The following is a 22,689-nucleotide window of genomic DNA, read 5'->3' on the forward strand; positions in this document are numbered from 1 at the left end:
CATCGGTGAAAGAGGTGTGTGACAAACGTAAATGAAAGATAGGTGGGTGAGGTAAATGATCCACAGCGTTATTTGACCGTCAGAATAACTGCTCAGGAAAAGCCCGCGGTGTGCTTAATCAAATGTTATGGAAGTCCGAGGTGTAAACAAGCAGTCATAGACTGGTACTTACAAAATCGTCAACTTGACCTCTGACATTGTCTAATAAAAGCTGTCTCTCGAGAAGGTAGCGACGCAAAATAGAAGTTGCTACGATGATTCTGTATCAAACCATCAAAAATCGTAACGTCGACCGAAGCAAAAATCTACATTTCTCCACGCAATTATATTATACCTTAACGTAACTCAACAACGCGTCTGCTTGAGCGCATTGCATCACGTGACGACCCGTGACGCGTCGAGTGAAATATTGTTAATACAATCTTAAAACGTCTCCAAAACATCCGATTTTTACCAGAATTTCGACAATCGAGTTTTAAGCGTCCTAAGCGATCGCAAAAACCGAAAACAAAATTAAAATCGAAGTTAAAATGAACTCGTAACGTCGAGCGAAGCAAAAATACTCCATTTCTCCACGTGAATTTACGGAATTATGTTTGACCTCACTGTGACCTTGACCTTTGACCGATTTTGACCAAAATCTAATCAGCACTAGCCATCACCCTCCTGAATGACGTGGTGTAATTTGACATTGGTAGCTTCTTCCGTTCTCGAGTTATCATGCCTACAAACAAACAAACAAACAAACAGAAACGGAAGTCATCAATATACTTACGAAATCTTTAGATTTCGTAAGTAATAAATCATCCACCTCCACGCCAATGTGTCCTGGTGGAAGGTTGGTCAACGAGACTCATTTGGGCTTACGGCTATCTCTCGTGTGCATGAATGTGTCATAAAGAGAAAAAGGCCATCCCATGAGAAAGGGAATCTATTTTTTACCCTTCTCAATGCATCAAAGTGAGAATCCCACCAGACATGCGGTTGGGTCTATCCTGGACATGCATTTTGGGAAATAACTGTCTGAGGACCAAAATGTTTGTCTGCATGAGTTGGATCCAGTTCTGAAATCCATATATATATATATATATATATATATATATATATATATATATATATATATATATATATATATATATATATATATATATATGTATATATATATATATGTATATATATATATATATATATATATGTATATATATATATATGTATATATGTATATATATATATATATGTATATTATATATATATATATATATGTATATTATATATATATATTATATATATATATATATATATATATATATATATATATATATATATATATATGTATATATATATATATATATATATATATATATATATATATATATATATGTATATATATATACATATATATGTATATATATATACATATATATATATATATATATACATATATATATATATATATATATATATTTGTTACTTACGAAATCTAAAGATTTCGTAAGTATATTGATGAATTCTGTCCTCTGTTTGTGTGTTTGTGTGTTTGTTTGTAGGCACGATAACTCGAGAACGGAAGAAACGACCAATGTCAAATTACACCACATGATTCAGGAGGGTGATGGCGAGCGCTGATTAGATTTTGGTCAAAATGGGTCAAAGATCAAGGTCACAGTGAGGTCAAAAATTCGATTTTTGATGGTTTTGTACAGAATCATCACAGAAACTTCTGGTTTGCGTCGCTACCTTCTCCAGAGACAGCTTTTATTAGACAAGGTCAGAGGTCAAGTTGACGATTTCGTAAGTACCAGTCTTTGACTGCTTATTACTTACGAAATCTAAAGATTTCGTAAGTATATTGATGACTTCCATCCTCTGTTTGTGTGTTTGTTTGTAGGCACGATAACTCGAGAATGGAAGAAGCTTCCAATGTCAAATTACACCACGTGATTCAGGAGGGTGATGGCTAGCGCCGATTAGATTTTCGTCAAAGGTCAAGGTCACAGTGAGGTCAAACATTCGATTTTTGATGGTTTGGTACAGAATCATCGTAGAAACTTCTGGTTTGCGTCGCTGCCTTCTCCAGAGACAGCTTTTATTAGACAAGGTCAGAGGTCAAGTTGACGATTTCGTAAGTGCCAGTCTATGACTGCTTGTGTATATTTTCATTGACGGACGCTTTCCAATGGTTCTGTGATTTTTGCCGGTGCATCGGCTTTGATGTCCATCGGCACAAAATTGCTGTGCTTTCCCATTGTCTCGGGTCGCTCATCTGCATTTTTTTCATCAATTTATTTTTTCATTTATTTATATTTTCATTTACGGATGTTGTGCGACAGTACTGCGGTCATGGTGGTGGTCGTATGGCAGCTTAGCTGCCGGGTAGCTATCATTTCTTGAAGCGCGAATGTGTCGCTGATGCAGTGCCCCTCTACCAGTATACACACTGGAACTGGTACTCATTTCGCCAACCTCGGAAGGATGACAGGCTGAGTCAACCCCCTGGTGTATTAATTCAGCGGCTGACGGGGCTTGAATTCAGGACCCAAGGATCCCAAGCCTCCACCCCAACGACTGAGCCAACACCAGGCCTCGACAGTACTGTGATTGCTTTTTTTTTTCGAGTGCACTGGCTTCGATGTTCGTCGGCGCGCAAAATTTAAGCTTTCTACACCACCTGGAAGATTCTGATCTTTAAAGTCTTTAAGTCACTCAGTCAGTGGTTAGAAAAAAAGCAAACCACAAACAAGCAGTCATAGACTGGTACTTACGAAATCGTCAACTTGACCTCTGACATTGTCTAATAAAAGCTGTCTCTGGAGAAGGTAGCGACGCAAACCAGAAGTTTCTACGATGATTCTGTTCCAAACCATCAAAAATCGAATGTTTGACCTCACTGTGTCCTTGACCTTTGACCAAAATCTAATCGGCGCAAGCCATCGCCGTCCTGAATCATGCGGTGTAATTTCACATTGGTGGCTTCTTCCGTTCTCGAGTAATAACTCTTTTTTTGCATGTTTGACCTCACTGTGACCTTGACCTTTGACCGATTTTGACCAAAATCTAATCAGGAATAGCCATCACGCTCCTGAATCATGTGGTGTAATTTGACATTGATAGCTTCTTCCCTTCTCGAGTTATCGTGCCTACAAACAAACACACAAACAGAGGACGGAAGTCATCAATATACTTACGAAATCTTTTGATTTCTAAGTAATAAGCAGTCATAGACTGGTACTCATGAAATCGTCAACTTGACCTCTGACCTTGTCTAATAAAAGCTGTCTCTCGAGAAGGTTGCGACGCAAACCAGAAGTTTCTACGATGATTCTGTACCAAACCATCAAAAAATCGAATGTTTTGGATGTTTGACCTCACTGTGACCTTGACCTTTGAGCGATTTTGACCAAAATCTAATCAGCGCAAGCCACCACCCTCCTGAATCACGTGGTGTAATTTGGCATTGGAAACTTCTTCCGTTCTCGAGTTATCATTTTTTGGATGTTTGACCTCACTGTGACCTTGACCTTTTGACCGATTTTGACCAAAATCTAATCATCACTAGCCATCACCCTCCTGAATCACGTGGTTTAATTTGACATTGGTAGCTTCTTCAGTTCGAGTTATCTGTACCAAACCATCAAAAATCGAATATTTGACCTCACTGTGACCTTGACCTTTGACCGATTTTGACCAAAATCTAATCAGTACAAGCCATCACCCTCCTGAATCACATGGTGTAATTTGACATCGGTAGTTTCTTCCATTCTCGAGTTATCGTGCCTACAAACAAACAAACAAACAAACAAACAAGCAGTCATAGACTGGTACTTACAAAATCGTCAACTTGACCTCTGACCTTGTCTTATAAAAGCTGTCTCTGGAGAAGGTAGCGACGCAAACCAGAAGTTTCTCCGATGATTCTGCACCAAACCATCAAAAATCGTAACGTCGACCGAAGCAAAAATCTCCATTTCTCCATGCAATTATTTTATATTATTTTATCAAAGTCACAAAACCATAATATTCGGCCATCCACCAACAATCTTTGCATAATCCGACGGCTTAGCGAGTCAGGCATGTGACGATAACCTTTATTGGGATAAAAAATGACTTTTAAACACCATCTTTATCGAAAACACCGTCAGCGCGCACACGCAAAACCTTTACGTGATCAACGTAGCCTCTGCTCAAGTGCACTGCAACACGTGACGACCCGTTACGCGCGAGTGAAATATTATTTATACAATCTTAAAACGTCTCCAAAACATCTGATTTTACCAGAATTTCGACAACCGAGTTTTAAGCGTCCTTAGCGGTTGCAAAAACCGAAGACACAATTAAAATCGAAGTTAAAATGAACTCGTAACGTCGAGCGAAGCAAAAATCTCCATTTCTCCATGGAATTATTCAATATTATTTTTTCAAAGTCACAAAACCATAATATTCGGCCACCCACCAACAATCTTTACATAATCCGACGGCTCAGCTAGTCAGGCATGCGACGATAACCTTTATTGGGATAAAAAAATGACTTTTAAACACCATCTTTATCGAAAACACCGTCAGCGCGCACACGCAAAACCATACGTGACTCAACGACGCATCTGCTCGAGCGCACTGCATCATGGGACGACCCGTGATGCGTGGAGTGAAATATTGTTAATACAATCTTAAAACGTCTCCAAAACATCTGATTTTACCAGAATTTCGACAACCGAGTTTTAAGGGTCCTAAGCGATCACAAAAACCGAAGACAAAATTAAAATTGAAGTTAAAATGAACTCGTAACGTCAAGCGAAGCAAAAATACTCCATTTCTCCACATTTATTTACGGAATTATGTTTGACCTCACTGTGACCTTGACCTTTGACCGATTTTGACCAAAATCTAATCAGCGCAAGCCATCACCCTCCTGAATCACGTGGTGTAATTTGACATTGGTAGCTTCTTCCGTTCTCGAGTTATCGTGCCTACAAACAAACAAGCAGTCATAGACTGGTACTTACGAAATCGTCAACTTGACCACTGACCTTGTCTAATAAAAGCTGTCTCGAGAGAACGTAGCGACGCAAACCAGAAGTTTCTAAGATGATTCTGTACCAAACCATCAAAAATCGAATGTTTTAGATGTTTGACCTCACTGTGACCTTGACCTTTGACCAATTTTGACCAAAATCTACTCAGCGCTCGCCACCACCCTCCCGAATTACGTGGTGTAATTTGACATTGGTAGTTTCTTCCGTTCTCGAGTTATCTGTCCCAAACCATCAAAAATCGAATATTTGACCTTGCTGTGTCTTGACCTTTGACCAATTTTGACCAAAATCTAATCAGCACTAGCCATCACCCTCCTGAATCACGTGGTGTAATTTTACATTGGTAGCTTCTTCCATTCTCGAGTTATCATGCCTACAAACAAACAAACAAAGAAACAGAAACGGAAGGCATCAATATACTTCCGAAATCTTTCGATTTTGTAAGTAACAAGCAGTCATAGACTGGTACTTCCGAAATCGTCAACTTGACCTCTGACCTTGTCTAATAAAAGCTGTCTCTAGAGAAGGTAGCGACGCAAACCAGAAGTTTCTACGATGATTCTGTACCAAACCATCAAAAATCGAATGTTTGACCTCACTGTGACCTTGACCTTTGACAGATTTTGACCAAAATCGAATCAGCACGAGCCATCACCCTCCTGAATCACGTGGTGTAATTTGAGATTGGCAGCTTCTTCCGTTCCCGAGTTATCGTGCCTACAAAAAAAAAAACACACAAACACAAACACACAAACACACAAACACACAAACACACAAACACACAAACACACAAACACACAAACACACAAACACACACACACACACACAGATGACGGAAGTCATCAATATACTTACGAAATCTTGAGATTTCGTCAGTAAGAAATGGAGGTGAGTAACCCGAGACAATGGGGACGCACTGTAATTTTGCATGCCAATGCACCTTGAAGCCATTACACCAGGATAAATCACAGAACCATCGGAAAGCATCCGTAAATGAAAATAAACAAATGAAAAAAATCAAATGAAGATCAGCGACCTGAGACAATGGGGAAGCATGCATGGTTAATATGCTTACACATTGTGTAAGGTAAATTACACAATGCTTACACAATGTGTAAGCATACCCCACTAGTATGTATATATATATATATATATATATATATATATATATATATATATATATATATATATATATATATATATACCTAATCATATTTCACTCTTGATTTGAAGGAACAACCAATCACCTCTCACCTAATCGAGTATCTGCAGATCGATATGATCTTTATAATTGACCCCTTGCTCATCCCACCAAAAAGCTGCATAAAGCAATCAAGAAAAGCTGCACAAGGTAAGTCCTTTGCTGTTTCAAACCCTACTTGGGCTTCCTCTACAGCTGCAGACATTCACAAGGAGCACATGCATGAGAAGCACAACGCTACACACCCCATCAGCCCCCAGATCAGATGTGGTTTTGGGTGTCCTGTGACGTCAATCAGTGCGTCAATTTGTGGGAAAAAAAGGACTGAGATATAATGGTCAGTCATCTCGGAAAGACATCCATACTGCAGGGAATGAATCACTCATCCAAATCCTTCTCGAGATTTGCAACCATGAGAGCACATAATTATTATTCAATTTCCTGAATAGTTTTCCACAATTTGTTCCAAATTAAACCACAGGTCAGAAGTTTTAGAACACCCCAATTTTTCCAGTTTTTACTGAAATTTAAGCAGTTCAAGTCCAGTGAATGACCTGAAATGGTACAAAGCTAAGCAATAAACTGTCAGAGGTTAAAAAAAAAGGTTAGGTTCCAAAAACTGAAAAATAATGGAAATTTCAGAGTTGTTAAAAAAGCCCCTTTTCAGGGAACAAGCAATGGGTAAGCAACTGCAGCTGTTCTGCAGCAATGGAAGTAAATTATGCCTTTAAAGTTGATGCAAACAATTCCTACAGGTGTCCCAACTTTTGTTGATTAGTTACAAACCCTCTGTCTGTATAAAAGCAGTGTTAGAACAGACTGTGTTGCTACACCCTCTGAACCATTATTTGGACAATATTGCACTGCAGGAAGTAGTATATTGCTGTCATGATGGCGAGAAAAAGACAATTAACAAAGGAAGAGAACCCGACCATGAAAACCCTTAAAAGTGTCAGTTTTTCCTTAAGAGAAATTGCAAAGAAAGCCAAGGTGTCAGTGAGTACAGTTTCCTGCACCATCAAAAGGCACTTGGAAACTGGAGGAAACTCTGAGAGGAAGAGGTCTGGCAGACCCAAAGCCACAACATAATCAGAAGACAAGTTTCTGAGAGTCAACAGCTTGCCTGATAGGCGACTCATGGGATAGCAGCTTCAAGCACAGCTTAACACTGGTCAAAGTAAGAAAGTCTCAATTTCAACTGTGAAGAGAAGACTTTGAGCTGCAGGTTTGACAGGTCCAGTCGCAGTAAGAAAGCCATTGCTAAGATGGCAAAATAAGAAAAAGAAGCTTGCCTGGGCCATGAAGCACTGCCAGTGGACTACTGAAAACTGGAAGAAGGTCTTCTGGACCGATGAATCAAAATTTGAAATCTTCGGTTCATCACGCAGGGTTTGTGGATGCCGTCGAATAGGCAAAAAGATGGTTCCTCAGTGTGTGACACCAACTGTCAAACATGGAGGAGGAAGCGTGATGATCTGGGGCTTTTTTGCTGGATCCAGAGTCGGTGACTTGCACAGAGTGACTGGCACCCTGAACCAAAAGGGCTCACACAGCATTTTGCAGCGCCATGCAATACCCCATGGTCTCTGCCTACTTGGTCAGGGGTTCATCCTACAGCAAGATAACGACCCAAAACATACTTCCAGGCTATGTCAGAACTACCTTAGAGGAAAAGAACAAGACGGTAGGCTTCAAATCATGGAATGGCCAGCACAGTTTCCAGACTTCAACCCCATCGAGCTGGTTTGGGATGAACTGTACAGAAGGGTGAAAGCAAAGCAACCTACAAGTGCAACACATTTGTGGGAACTTATGCAACAGTGTTGGGAAGAACTTTCCGAACAATATTTGATTTCCATTGTAGAAAGAATGCCACGAGTATGTTGGGCTGTAACATCTGCAAAAGGTGGCTACTTTGATGAGTCAAAAATTGAGATTAAATTTTGTTCAACAAAACGATTCCATGATTTCTTTTTTTCTGCAATTGTTTATTTGTTCTATGCTTTAATTTCAGAGTACATTGAAACATTAAACTGCTTAAATTTCAGTAAAAACTGGAAAAATGCGGGTGTTCTAAAACTTCTGACCGGTAGTGTATATTTTTATGCAGTGTCCTCGACTGACCAACCTCCTTGCATGTCATTTACACTTACTTTGCTCTGCTCTATTTAATTGTCATGCAAGTCTTTTATTTTGTTCTGCTAATAAGCCTCTGCAATTCGAGCAGTCAAGAGTAGTATTTTATTATATTCACAGTTCTATTAATAATGGCAAGATCCTTGAAAGCTTCACCAATCATATTGCCCATATGTTTCTTTCCTACGGGGTGACACTTGATGTGGATGTGGAAAGCAAGATGAAATGCTCTGCACTAATCTAACTAAAATAAGGCAATGTCTGTGAATCTGTATGTCCGTTCCTTATGGAATCTAAAATAGCTTGGCCAATCTCCACCACATTTTGCATTCACACTTGGGGTCCCCAGAGTCAGGTCATGAGCATGAAATAAATCTCCCCCCCCCCCCCCACCACTCTCATGAGTGTGGGGAGATGACTTATGATTTGCCTCTGTTACACGTGGAATAGTGAAAGTGGTTTAACTACTAACCCCTGCTGGAGGGAGGGGTTATTGCGGATGAGAAACGATGCTTTTTCTAATGCATGGCAGTTCTGTCTGTTTACAAATTGTCATTTTTGCAGGTACCATTCACATTTAGGCTTTTGATTTATCAGGTACATGACACATCTACCAATACTTAAATGCAAATATTCTCTAAGTGGTTGGTGAAAGATGTATGTAAATTGTAGGGTAGTGTTATCACATGGACAGAAAATGATACTGCATGTCATCCTCCTGTCATGACAGCCTAAGGGATAGGAATTGCATCACATACCTCTGTATGACTTCACAAGTATTCCAGGAGGAGCTAGTACTTCTAAATATTGTGAAGCAATTTCTTTGTACAAAACATTTATTTGTTCATATCTGGGAATACAACTGACTGGTTGATGTACTGTGTACATAATATCCATAAAAAACTGGCACGACTCTTTGCTTTCAATGATTTCCCAGCACGATCTATTTCAGGCCCCTCAGTACAGTTTTTGACAGCAAGCCCTCATGTAAGGCAGAATCGACAAACCGACAGCACGCATGGCGGAGCACCCTTCAACAGACACGTGATTTCCATGGGCATGTCTTGAACTTTTGTGAGAGTCTCGTTCCAATAACGTTTTGAATGACGCTCGTCCGATGTCAGCCATAAATTGCAAGGTGGACGCTTTACGCATGCTTGTTATTGCACATAAGACAAAGGATGGCAGACAGATAGATTGTTTGACGGAAGGATGGGCAGATATAGAGGGATTAGACATACTGTCCAAGCAACATCTTATGATCTGTGGAGTGCCTTGAAGCACTTACATAACTCCACTGGTTTTAAGCTATAATAATATATCCTCTTGGTGAAAGTGTGATGCAAACCAATTACGAACATGGCTCGTGGGAAAATATTAATTGCGATAATAAATTGAAAGGGAATTGAAAAGAAACTAATTAATTGAAATAAATAGCAACACTACCAATGAGCAAAAAAAAATAGCACACAAATTACTCAAGTACTTGTAGTGGAGATCTGAGAGAAATGGGACAATGTTGGATTTCCTTATCTGACACATCAGTAGTGGAGGTGGCATGACAACTCTCTTTCAAATGCAAGCCAGAACCAGATTGTTCCAAAGATAATGACGTCATGGGTAACGTCCCACTTTTACCTGCAACCTGCTCTATAATCTAATACAGTATTGCTAAAAAGCATATCAGAAGATTAATTAAGCATCCTTTCTCGATGCTACATCGATCTGGAAGTATAATTTGACTACCGTTCTTTCTTTATTTTGGTGATGTGGGTCAGGCAGCAGAGAAAATAAATGAATATCAGGTCAGAGAGGAAGGAGATCAGACAAAGAAATAGGTTTGAGGATCTGGGGGGAACACTCACTGGAGATGGTAAGTCGGAGGCAGAGGTGCAGAGGAGGATTCAGGTGGGTGTGAATGCGTGGAGGAGGGTGGAGGGAGACAGAAAGATATTGTCGCAGCGCTGGCGGTCCGGGTTAAATCCCCCAACACAATTTGTGGTGAAGGACTGTTAACACTGCCAGCCCCGATGGCCGAGCGCTTCTTTTTCCTTATTAGGAGGCGGACACGTTGATCCTTGGAGATTATCACGTGTACGAGAAGAGCAGGATGCAATGGTGGATGGATGGAGGCATGGGGAAGTACAGCACGGGGGAGTGGGGGGGTGGTATTCTCAAACCCCTCGACAAATACACCAACACAGCCACTTAAAATAAGCATATTTAATGAAAATAGAGAAATATTTACAAAGAACAATTATCGAAATAAAATAACATGTGAGGTAAACTAATCCTAAAGTCTAAATTGAGGCACCTCTATACACAGACAAGGGGAAACAAAATCAAAAGCAAAGCAAATTCTCCTTTTATTCTGACACAACTTCATCTAGAGATGGTCGTCATGGCACTTGGAATCGAGGCACTTCGATTTGGATGTGTAGATGCACGCAAAATGGCACCAAGCCGCTCTCTCCCAGCAGGAACGTTCGTGATTTGATTTGATGACGGGAACATTTGCCAAGGCCCATCCATGATGTGATTTGATGTTTCTCTTGCTTTTGCAAAACAAAATTTAATAAATATACCATCAGAGATGGGGAATCCCCAGCCATTGAAAAATAATTGAAATCAGATAAGCGGTTTTCCATTTATTACAAAAAACATTTTTTTCAAGATGGCCACCCCAGTCGGCCATCTTGGATCCGGCCACACCCAAAATAAATAGGGTTCTTCCTTTTCAGGTGGTACATGTGTGACCCAAGTTTCAAATCGATATGGCGAACAGTTTATGAGTTATTGCACTCACAGCTATAAATGTTGACGCCCAGCCAGCCAGCCAGCTGGACGGACGACCGCCCCAGTCGGCCATCTTGGATCCGGCCACACCCAAAATCAATACGGTTCTTCCTTTTCAGGTGGTACATGTGCGACCCAAATTTCAAATCGATATGGCGAACACTTTATGAGTTATCGCACTCACAGCTATAAATGTTGACGCCCAGCCAGCCGGACGGACGGAAGGACAGCCGGACGGACAACCCGGGTGACAACAATATACCGCTTCCGCCACACGGTGGGGGATAAATATATACCATCAGTGATGGGGAATCCCCCGCCATTGAATGAAAAAGGTCATACATATTCCAGATAATGAGGGATTTGAATTGGAAACCAGACACCATTTGGTCATCATCTCGAAAAGTTCCCCAGGAGTGAGGAACGTAGTAACCAAAAATAATTGAAATCAAATAAGCGGTTTTCCATTTATTACAAAAAAATTTTCAAGATGGCCGCCCCAGTCGGCCATCTTGGATCCGGACACGCCCAAAATCAATAGGGTTCTTCCTTTTCAGGTGGTACATGTGTGACCCAAATTTTAAATCGAGATGGCGAACAGTTTATGAGTTATCGCACTCACAGCTATAAATGTTGAAGCCCAGCTGGCCGGACGACCCAGGTGACAACAATATCCCCCTTCCGCCATGTGGCGGGGGATAAAAAGCACTCCATTTGACCTCAAGCACCAGCATGCAACCAGATACGAGTGGTCATATCGAAATAAAAACCGGACATGTGCCAAGGCTGGGGGTGTATTGTGCCTGAGGAAGCCGGCTGTGAAGATGGTGAAACGTCGCCTGAGGCCGGGTCTACTCTTGCTTTTTTGCTCAAATCAGTGGAGTCTATCTAGTTTTTACTTTTGGTTGGAAGCACCTTCTTCTTTAAAAATGTGTAATCCCAACCACCCCAATCTTATATATTGTCGAAGATTTCCCGTCCCCCAGCGTGCGAACGACCGCGTTGAGCCAATAGCGGTCGCTTCGCCCACCGAACGGACAATCCAGTCGTGACTTTCTGGAACAACGCCAGAAACCAGTCACGGGTGGGTTTTCAACCCCACCACGGGCCAGTCCGTATTCTACCCATGCGAAATAGGGTCAATCGCCAAATATCGATACACCTAAGTACTCGCGCGGGTAACCTCCCGAGGGACCGCACCTCGGCGAAGGCCTGCTTGGACACGAACCGCTTAAGCGGTCCGTTCTGTTCTGCGATAACCGAGCGGGTATTATCGCCAGACCCGATTCTATTTATCTGCAATTCAAAAACCAACTATATTCCGAGTGCAAGATGGGGCAGTTCAATGAGGGAATGGACGCAACGAACAGGTTTACATTCACACAAGGACATTTATTATAATAAAGCACGTATGCAATTAAACAAAGCAAAACACGTATGCAATTATACAAGCAACATAAGCACGACAAAATAACTACAACCGTCTACTTATTATGTACAGTCACTTGCACTTAACAGCAGTTCCTACTTATTAGACGGGCCCACGGACACACGTACACACACACACACACACACACACACACACACACACACACACACACACACACACACACACACACACACAATAAATGGTGGCAGAGGCATTTAATAACGAGCTCCAGCTCGGAGGACAGGTGACCTGAAACTTAGAACCTATCTCGAACCTCTCCACCTCGTGTGGTTTTCAAATTGCTTGGACCAGGGCTCCAGCCGAGAGCAAGCTGGATCCAATCGCTGAGCCACGATCCTTCCCGAGCTCCCGTGAATCCTCCCACGCTTCTCAACACGTGCTGGTGAGACGAGGCGCCGATCCATCGCTTCCCCGAGGAACCACCTCCAAGAAGAGGTCGATGAGTTGCACCAAGCTGGGAACCAAAATGGAGAACAAAGAGCTCCACGAACCAAGAAGAAGAAGCCACCACTCGCAGCTCGAGCCGAGCGACCAGCTTAACTTCCTTCCAAACAGGGCAGCTTGAAGCAAAATGCTCTCCCGAACCAAACAGAAGCTGAAGCTCACGGAACCGTCAAAGCAAAGAGCCTCCAAAAAGCCTCCTCCCGAGCCAGGCCTCAGCCGAAGCAAAAAGCTTCTGAAGGCCTCAACCCTAACGCAAGCCAACCAGGACCCGACGGTCTGCTAAACGGCTACTCTCAACTCCCTTCTCCAACTCTGCCCTTCCAACTGTCCCCTGAACACAAGAAAAAGATCACCTCTTATCCTTCTCTGCCCCCCCCTCCTCCACGCCCGGCATGACTCATGACCTCGTGATCCATCCACCTCCCCGCTAAACCACGGGTGGGAGGGAGTTGTTGACATCATGAGTCACAGGACGGCAGGGTTCTTCCTCTTCGCAGAAGAGGGGGAGGGATGTCTCCATTGCTCGTTCCCTAACTATTAAATCGATCCACAGCTCATCTAATCGATTTCTGAACATTTAAACAATGAAAGGTGAGCTATCTTGGGAACAAGCACTTATCGATATAGCTGACTAAAGGAACCTGCATGTTGTGTGCAATCGAATTCCCAAATTCGTAACTATATTTATATATATATATATATATATATATATATATATATATATATATATATATATATATATATATACATATACATATACATATATATTTATATATATATATATATATATATATATATATATACATATACATATACATATACATATATGTATATATATATATATATATATATATATATATATATATATATATATACATATATATATATATATATATATATATATATATATATATATATATCATTTTAAACAATGACTCACTGACTGACTCACATTATATTAAAGTTCAGTCCCTTAAATGTGACTTAGAAAGCTGAAATTTTGCATGCTGATGTATAGCGAAGCCAATACAACAGAAAAGGTCACAGAACTGTTAGAAAGCGTCCGTAAATGAAAATATAAAAAGAATAAAACAAGAAAAAGAGTAATCAGAGATTGCAGACCCTTGCCAGGAATTGTTTTGCATGGTGTGTTGTGTGGTGTTTGTGCAGTTTTGTGTGGTTTACTTTGTGTGGCGTTCGTGTACTGGTGTGTTGCATAATTCATGAGACAAAATTAGAACTGCCACTTTATAACTGCTGGCAGTGATGACTGGGCACCAAGACGTCCCGCTTTGATGCAACCCTGCTTTGATCAGATCACTACTCCTCCACCCTCAAACCCATGCAAGCACAGCCAAGTGAGTCTAATTCAAAAAAATTAATTCTAGATAAAAAAATTAAATAATTCTCACTGTCAGACCATGTGTGAACAAGTTGAAATTTAAAACATGTATTACACATCAATGCTCGATCACAATTGTGTATTTTCACAATGATTGATTACGCACTTCCAGAGAAAATATTATTCAATATTTTTCTTAATTCCAATATGGCTGCCAAACTGTGACCTATGACATCATGTGTGTGAACATTTTGTTCCTCATTGACAGGTGGTCATATGTGTAAAGTTTCACCTCAATCTGTTCAGCCATTTCAGAGAAGATTTTTGAAGATTTATTTTTTTAAACAATATGATTGCCGAATCATATCACCGATGACGTCATCAAAAAAAATTTATGTCCCATTTTATTCTGAGATGACTCTCAAAAATGTTCATACTGCTCAGATGTAGCATTCTAATGTAGTTTTTGTCATAATGTCATGTAGTTTTTCGGTTTTTCCAACACGGCTGCAACACCACGTGACGGATGATGTCATAATTACGATGAAAGCATTCTTATATGAAAAAAATTGTCTCAATCAGACAAGTGGTTGCAGAGAAAAACACGAAAGTTCTGTGCGGACAAACAGACAAATGAAAAGTCGTGCTTAACACGACACTTGGCGAATTAGTTGACCTTTCCGTGTGGTGGTCCAAGCTGTAATGTCATGGAATGTGTGGTGTTTATTTGTTCGTACGTTAATAAAATGACGCGACGTCACAAACAACAATCATCAGGCGCGCGTTGTCATGGTAACGGCAGCAGATTGAAAATTTTCACAACTCATTTAAAGCCACCATGTGACAATCAACAACTTATCATCGGTGCTTGTTGCCTTCATTCTGATCGTAGAAAATATTTGAAAATACCTAGGAACATTGCTTTTCAACCAGCTTTACGATCCCGTTATCAGGTTTGAAATATGTTGTAAAACAAAAATATGTATTTTATATGTGTGTTTTTCATATGTTGGGTGACCCTGACGTTGACCTTGGGCCAATTTCGATCAAACTTTCTACACATGTTAATATTACATGCATAAATAGACAGTATAAGTTTCAATATAATAAGTGCAAAACTGTTTGAGAAATAGCCATGTGTAATTCATAAAATTCCCCATTGGTTTATAATGGGCGATAATATAAAGTGATGCAGAATCCAGATCCTGATCTTGAACATCACCAAAAGTCACACATCTTTTTGCACTGTGGATTGCTATCAGCTGTTAAAATTTCATCCGAATCGGTTAAGAATTGTGACCTGTAGAACGAATAGAATTTTTTTTAAATCACGCCAATAGCAAAAAACTTTGACGTCATACGCTTGCGAAAACTGTGCATAATTTGTACTAACATGCATTTTAAAACATTTAGATATTCCATTGAAGTTTGTTTTGGCATCAACAGGAAGTCTCTACGACTTCCGGTTACTGAGTTAAGTTCAAAAGCTTGTTTTCATATTTTTTGACGCAACGTCGTGACGTTAAGTGCGATTATGACGAGATTTGATCCCAGACTATTTCAGCAAGATGAGCTATCACGTGTTAAAATTTGAGAACGATTGCTTCAGTAGTTTCGGCTGCACACGAGCGTAAACATTTTTTTAAAATGACGTCAATAGGCAAAGCTTTGACGTCATATGCTTGCGAAAACTATGCGTAATTTGTAATAAGATGCATTTAGTAATCATTTAGATATTTGAATGAAGTTTAATTTGGCATCAACCGGAAGTCTCTACGACTTCCGGTCACTGAGTTATGTCCAAAAATGTGTTTTTACATTGTGTGACGTCACGTCGCAACGTTTAGTCCGATTAAGACGGGGTTTGGACGTGGACCGTCTCAGGTGGTTTGCCTATCAGGTGTAAAAATTTAAGAACTACTGATCCAGCCGTTTGGGCTGTAGATGACGGGACAAACAAACAAACAACCAACAAACGGAACAGACCAACATACTTGACAAAATCGAAGATTTCGCCAAGTAACAAACGGGCCCAAAGGCAATACCCTCTCCTTCAACGAGGGTAAAATAAAAGTAAAAAAATTAATGCAGGTGAGTGACCCGAGACAATTGGGAAGCACAGTAATTTGGTGTGCCAACGGAGATTGAAGCCGATACACCGGGAAAAATCACAGAACTGGTGGAAAGCATCTGGAAATGAAAATATAAAAATATTAAAATTAATCAATGAAAAAACACAAATGCAGCTGAAGGCCCTGTCACACCTTGACGATTTAGCCAGAGTATGCCTGACGTATGAAAAATTTGGCTAAAACGCTGGCACACGTCGAATCTGTTATGAGTAAGTTTGTATACGTTAAGAGCACACTGGCATACGTCATAGGATGCCGAGCTGTTAGACAAATTTTCCATGCTTGAAATTTTTTGACGTATGCCAGCGTATGACTCATACGTTCCGCATAATGCTGGCCATAAGTTGTAGGCACGTTACGCGATCGTTGACACACGTCGACACACGTTACTTGTATGTTACTCATAAGTCGAAACACGTCATGGTAATGGTTAGCGTCAGTGTTCCAGACTCACTGTTATTTTTTTTTTTTTCTTCCGTATGACGATGAGGTTGACACTTCGATTTCTAGTGCGTTTATAATATAATATAATTAATAGGCTACCGCTCAACAATTTAAATCATAACCGCACTAGAAATCGAAGTGTCAACATCACAGTCATACCGAAGGAAAAAAAAAATCAGGGAGTCTGGAACACTGACGCTCACTATTACATCGACGCGTTTCGACTTATGAGTAACATACAAGTAACGCATGTCAACGTGTGTCAACGATCACATAACGTGCCTACAACTTATGGCCAGCGTATGCAGAACGTGTCATACGCTGAGTACGTCGAGAAATTTTCAACATGCTGAAAATTTCTCGACGTACTCGGCGTATGCCAGCGTACTACGACGTATGCCAGCGTGCTCTTAACATATACAAATCTTACCCATAACGTATTCGATGTGTGCCAGCTGGGTTCGGCAAATTTCATATGTCGGCATACGCTGGCCAAAACGTCAAGATGTGACAGCGGCTTCAGACTTCAATGTCTCGTGCGGTTATGATTTGAATCGTCGAGCCGCAGCCTATTAATAGCCGATGCAATGTGATCGTCGGCGATACGCTGCCGCGCTATGCATAAGTTAGACTATCGTTGGGCATAGGTTGTGAACGCCGACAATACGCTCAGAATTCGTTGGTATAAGTTATCTAATATGTGATTGAAATGTTCTGTGTACGTTACTAATACGTTATGCATACGTCCAACACGTTATTATCCGCCCAAAATTAAAAAAAAACATCGATAGTTCAGCGTACGCCAGCGTTTTAGATACATTTTGATACCTTGCCATACGCTGGCTAAAACGTCAAGGTGTGACAGCCCCTTGAGCGACCTGAGACAATGGGGAAGCAGAGCTTGTTTTTGCTTACAATGTGAAAGCATATCATATATATATATATATATATATATATATATATATATATATATATATATATATATATATAGATATATATATTGTTACTGGCCGGGGGTCAGCCGCCAACCGACTGCTCTGAACGGAGCCGCAAGTCGAGTCGGCCCGACCGATCGCCCGGAATATAGATCGCCGCCCGGATAACTCCGAGCGACTGGTCCTTGTACAAGAACCGAAATACGCCAATCGGCAGATCACGTGGGGTAGGGTCGATTGCCAATCTTCAATTTACCTAAATACCCACATGATTCAACTACCATGGGTATTCCACCCTCGACGGAACTCGTACGGAACAAACCGCCGAGGCGAGCTTGTCCGTGCGCGATTCCGAGCGGTGTAATCGCAGAGAACCGTTGGTCCAAATGTCCCCCTATTATGGCAAACCAACGGCTTTCTAACTCCCAACACACGAAATGTTCAGTCAATGAGGGAATGGACGCAACGAGCAGGTTCACATTCACACAAGGACATTTATTATAATAAAACACGTATGCAATTAAATAAGGCAAAACACGTATGCAATTACACAAGCAACAAAAGCACGACAAAAGAACTACAACCGTCTACTTATTATGGACAGTCATTTACACTTAACAGTAGTTCCTACTTATTAGACGGGCCCACGGACACACGTATGCGCGCGCGCGCGCGCGCACGCACACACACACGCACACACACACACACACACACACACACACACACGAAACGGTGGCTGAGGCCTTTAATCACGAGCTCCAGCTCGGAGGACAGGTGAGCTGAAACTCAGAGCTTGACTCGAACCTTTCCACCTCGTGTGGTCTTCAACTTGTCCGGACCCGGGCTCCAGGGAGAGCGAGCTGGATCCAATCATCGCGATCCTTCCCGAGCTCCCGCGAATCCTCCCGCGCTTCTCAACACGTGCCGGTGAGACGAGGCGCCGATCCTTCCTGTCGATCGTCGCTTCCCCGAGGATCCAACTCCAAGAAGAGGCCGATGCATCGCACCAAGCCGGGAAACAAAATGGAGAACGAAAAGCTCCACGAACCAAGAAGAGGAAGAAGAGGAAGAAAAGAGTAAGAAGAAGAAGAGGAAGAGAAAGGAAGAAGAGGAAGAAGCCTCCACTCGCAGCTCGAGCCAAACAACCGGCTCAAGTTCCTTCCAAAACAAAGCAGCAGCCGAAGCTCACTGCGCCAGCCGAAGCAAAAAGCTTCCGAAGGCATCAAGCCAAGCAAGCCAAGCAGGACCCGATGGCTGAAGGACTGCTCTCTCCGAAGTAAAAAAGCTTACTCCTCCCACGGGACTCCCACGAACTCAGCCCGACCACGGGACTCCCACGAACTCAGTCCGACCACGGGACTCCCACAAACTCAGCCCGACCACGGGACTCCCACGAACTCAGCCCAACCACGGGACTCCCACGAACTCAGCCCGACCACGGGACTCCCACAAACTCTTTTCGAACAAAGAAAAGATGTCCTCTTTATCCTTTGCACCCCTCCCCCACACCCGGCGTGACTCGTGCCCTCGTGATCTACCCCCCGCTCAACCACGGGTGGGAGGGAGTTGTTGACGTCACCGCAGGGTTCTTCTTCCTCTTCGCAGTAGAGGGGGAGGGACGTCTCCATTGTTTCATTCCCAAACTATTAAATCGATCCGCAGCGCATCTAATCGATCTCTGAACATTTAAACAATGAAAGGTGAGCTATCGAGGGAACATGCACTTATCAACATAGCTAAGGGAACCTGTATGTTGTGTGCAATTGAATTCCAAATTCGTAACAATATATTGTTGCGGATTCGCGCCCGCCGGCGTGCGGACGGCCACGTAACTCGAATCGCGGCACGTCGCCCACCGGACGGACAATCCAGTCGTGACCCTCTCGGACTAACGCCGGGAACTAGTCACGGGTGGACCTTTCGGTCTCACCACGATCGTGCCAATCGGCCCCCGCGTGGGGTAGGGTTGCTCGCCAAATTCGACCTACCTAAGTACCCACACGGAGGGTAGACCGGGCGATCGCACCTCGCCGCAGGTCGACTTCGGACACGGGCCACTTTAAGCGACCCGTTCCGTACTATCGGGATAACCGAGCGGTGTTATTCGTCGGCCTCGACGGTTCGATTAATTATCGGGCGTTTTAGCCCACGACCAACCCTTTACGTGAAGCAAGATGGAGATTCAATGAAAGAAAAGACGAAGCGAAGCGGGAAAACAGTTCAACATAACTCACATTTATTTCGCGATGAACGGGAAGCACACATATACAATTACACCAAAAGCACATGTAAAAGGAGAAGAAACACAATATTACACAAAAAGCAAATATAAAAGAGAAACACAATGCAGAGCTATCCGACTACCGAGCACACAGCAACACTTATACAATTTTACTTCACAGACGGCGCCGACAACACAGATACCCAAAGCAAAAGAAAAAGAACCACCCTCCAGGATGAGGGGGGTAGACGGGCCTGGGGGCGAGACCGTGTCGGGCCTACCCGTCTGATGATGAGACGCAGAGCGGCGGTGGCGCCCCAACTCCGCGGGCCTCGCGGACAGTGTCTGGTAGGGGGTGGGAAAGGGGCCCCCTTGTCGCACTATCTCAGCGCGGGGGGGAAACAGGAGGGGGTTGTTGATGCTCGGGGGGGAGGAGGATATCACCCTGTCTCGGGTCCCGCGACGAGCGTCTCCACCTCGACCTCGGTCGCGCCGCCGGCCTCTCCCTCCGCTGCTCCCCGACTCCGACGCGAGCACCCCCTCGATCGCCTTCGCCGCCGCCACCTCTCCACAGCTCCGTCCTCTTCACTCTGACTACTACCACTTCTTCCCAGCTCCACCGCCAACCTCCCAACCGCGAACTCTTACTCTTGACTTCTCCCCTCCGAACTGAACTGTTTGGCGAGCGCGGCCGCTTATATCCCCCGTGGCCTCGCTCCCCCACCTTTGACCCTTTACCTCCGACCCTTCACCTCTAACTGGCTCCCCATTGGACCGAGGAAAAGTGGGCGTGAATGCTTTTTGATCCTTGAATTTGCATATAGCGACCTCACTCCAACGCCCTGGAGGCGGGGCCAAATCGCCCCACGCTCTCCGATAGGACGGAACAGAAGTGGGCGTGAGTCGTTTTTGATCCGTTTTTCTCGGAAAGTCTGTGATGTTTCTGAACACACTGCTCGGTGCGCGCCCTGCACGAGTCCAGTATCGGTGCCCACAAGTGGCGCAAGAATGGTGGTGATGCGATGGTGGCGAGTTGTGACGGTAAAGGTCGTGGCTGTTGTTGTGAAGCGGCGTTGTGGTTGGTGGTTGTTGTTGTGAAGCGGCGTTGTGGTTGGTGGTTGTTGTGTGATGGCTGTTGAGACGTGGTTGGTGGTGGTAGTAATGGCGGCTGGTCCAAAATAAAGATAGTAAAAGAAAAACGGCTATCCTGAAGAGTCGCAGCCCGCATGAATGACATTTATTCCCTCTAAACAACGGGTTTGGGCCTAACTACACATATACTTACAGAGATATCTCACCTAAGGGACCTGAATGGTGGTTTGTGAATTTCGTCAACCACAACAATATATATACACATACATGCACACACAGTATATATACACATACAATGCCTTCAGAAAGTATTTATACACCTTAACGTTTTCACATTTATCATGTTGCAGCCTGAATTTAAAATCAGTTAAATTGAGATTCTGTTGTCACTGATCTTCACATAATACCCCATAATGTCAAAGAGTTTTTAAAAAAATTAGAATTTTTTATACATCAATGAACAATGAAAAGTTAAAATGTCTTGAGTCAATAAGTATTCATCCCCTTTCCTATGACATTCCAAATTGCACTCAGGTGCATCCATTTTCCTTTGATCATCCTCAAGATGTCTCTACAACCTGAATGGAGTCCACTTATTTCCAATTCAATTGATTGTACATGATTTAGAAATAAACACACCTTTCTGTATGAGGTCCCACTGTTAACAGTGCATGTCAGAGCAGAAACTCTGCCATGAAGTCCAAGGAACTGTCCGTAGATCTCCGAGATGGAATTGTGAGGAGGCATAGATCTGGGGTAGGAAATAAAACAATTTATAGTGTTGAAAGTTCCGAAGAGGACAGTCAGCTCCATCATTAGGAACTGGAAAGAATAACTTGGTATACAGTATACTGTATATCCTATGTGTGTGTATATATATATATATATATATATATATATATATATATATATATATATATATATATATATATATATATATTCACACATACATATATATATACGCACATATATATATATATATATATATATATATATATATATATATATATATATATATATATATATATATATATATATATACACACACACACATACGTGTGTGTGTGTGTGTGTGTGTGTGTGTGTGTGTGTGTGTGTGTGTGTGTGTGTGTGTGTCTCTCTCGACAGTATATATCCAGTTCCTACTGCTAAAAAAAGTGTTAATTTGTACAATTCGGACATCGTTTCACATTTAAGGTATCTCCAGGAGGTGTTTAATATGACGAATCAGCGATCGCTAATCTCTTGCCAAGCCATCAGTTTCTTATCAACCATTGCATTGCAGTGCTTAAGTCACTTGGCAAGTGCTCTGCAATATTCGCACTGTCACTGGATACTGTATATCAATCGAATTGAACAAAGTTCAGGAGATACTTGCCTGCGTTCTGCATGCGTCGGATGATAGCTAACTCGTTGAAGATGTGCAATTTTATTTTTCACCATGTTTCCCCTTTTTGTATGATTTT

General features: G+C 42.2%; 1 long non-coding RNA gene across 1 annotated transcript in view; it reads right to left on the minus strand.

The window, feature by feature from the left end:
• LOC147028381 (uncharacterized) overlaps window positions 1-21,975 on the minus strand; it is a 40,582-nt gene extending 18,607 nt beyond the window's left edge. Inside the window, exon 1 of the long non-coding RNA XR_015056928.1 lies at window positions 21,863-21,975. This is a non-coding gene — a long non-coding RNA (uncharacterized LOC147028381). The remainder of the gene's footprint in view (window positions 1-21,862) is intronic.
• Between the last annotated feature and the right edge of the window lie 714 nt (window positions 21,976-22,689).

This window comes from Eptatretus burgeri, chromosome 4 (genome assembly GCF_056783735.1).
Source record: "Eptatretus burgeri isolate ZD-2024b chromosome 4, Ebu_testis_v1, whole genome shotgun sequence".
NCBI lineage: Eukaryota > Metazoa > Chordata > Myxini > Myxiniformes > Myxinidae > Eptatretus > Eptatretus burgeri.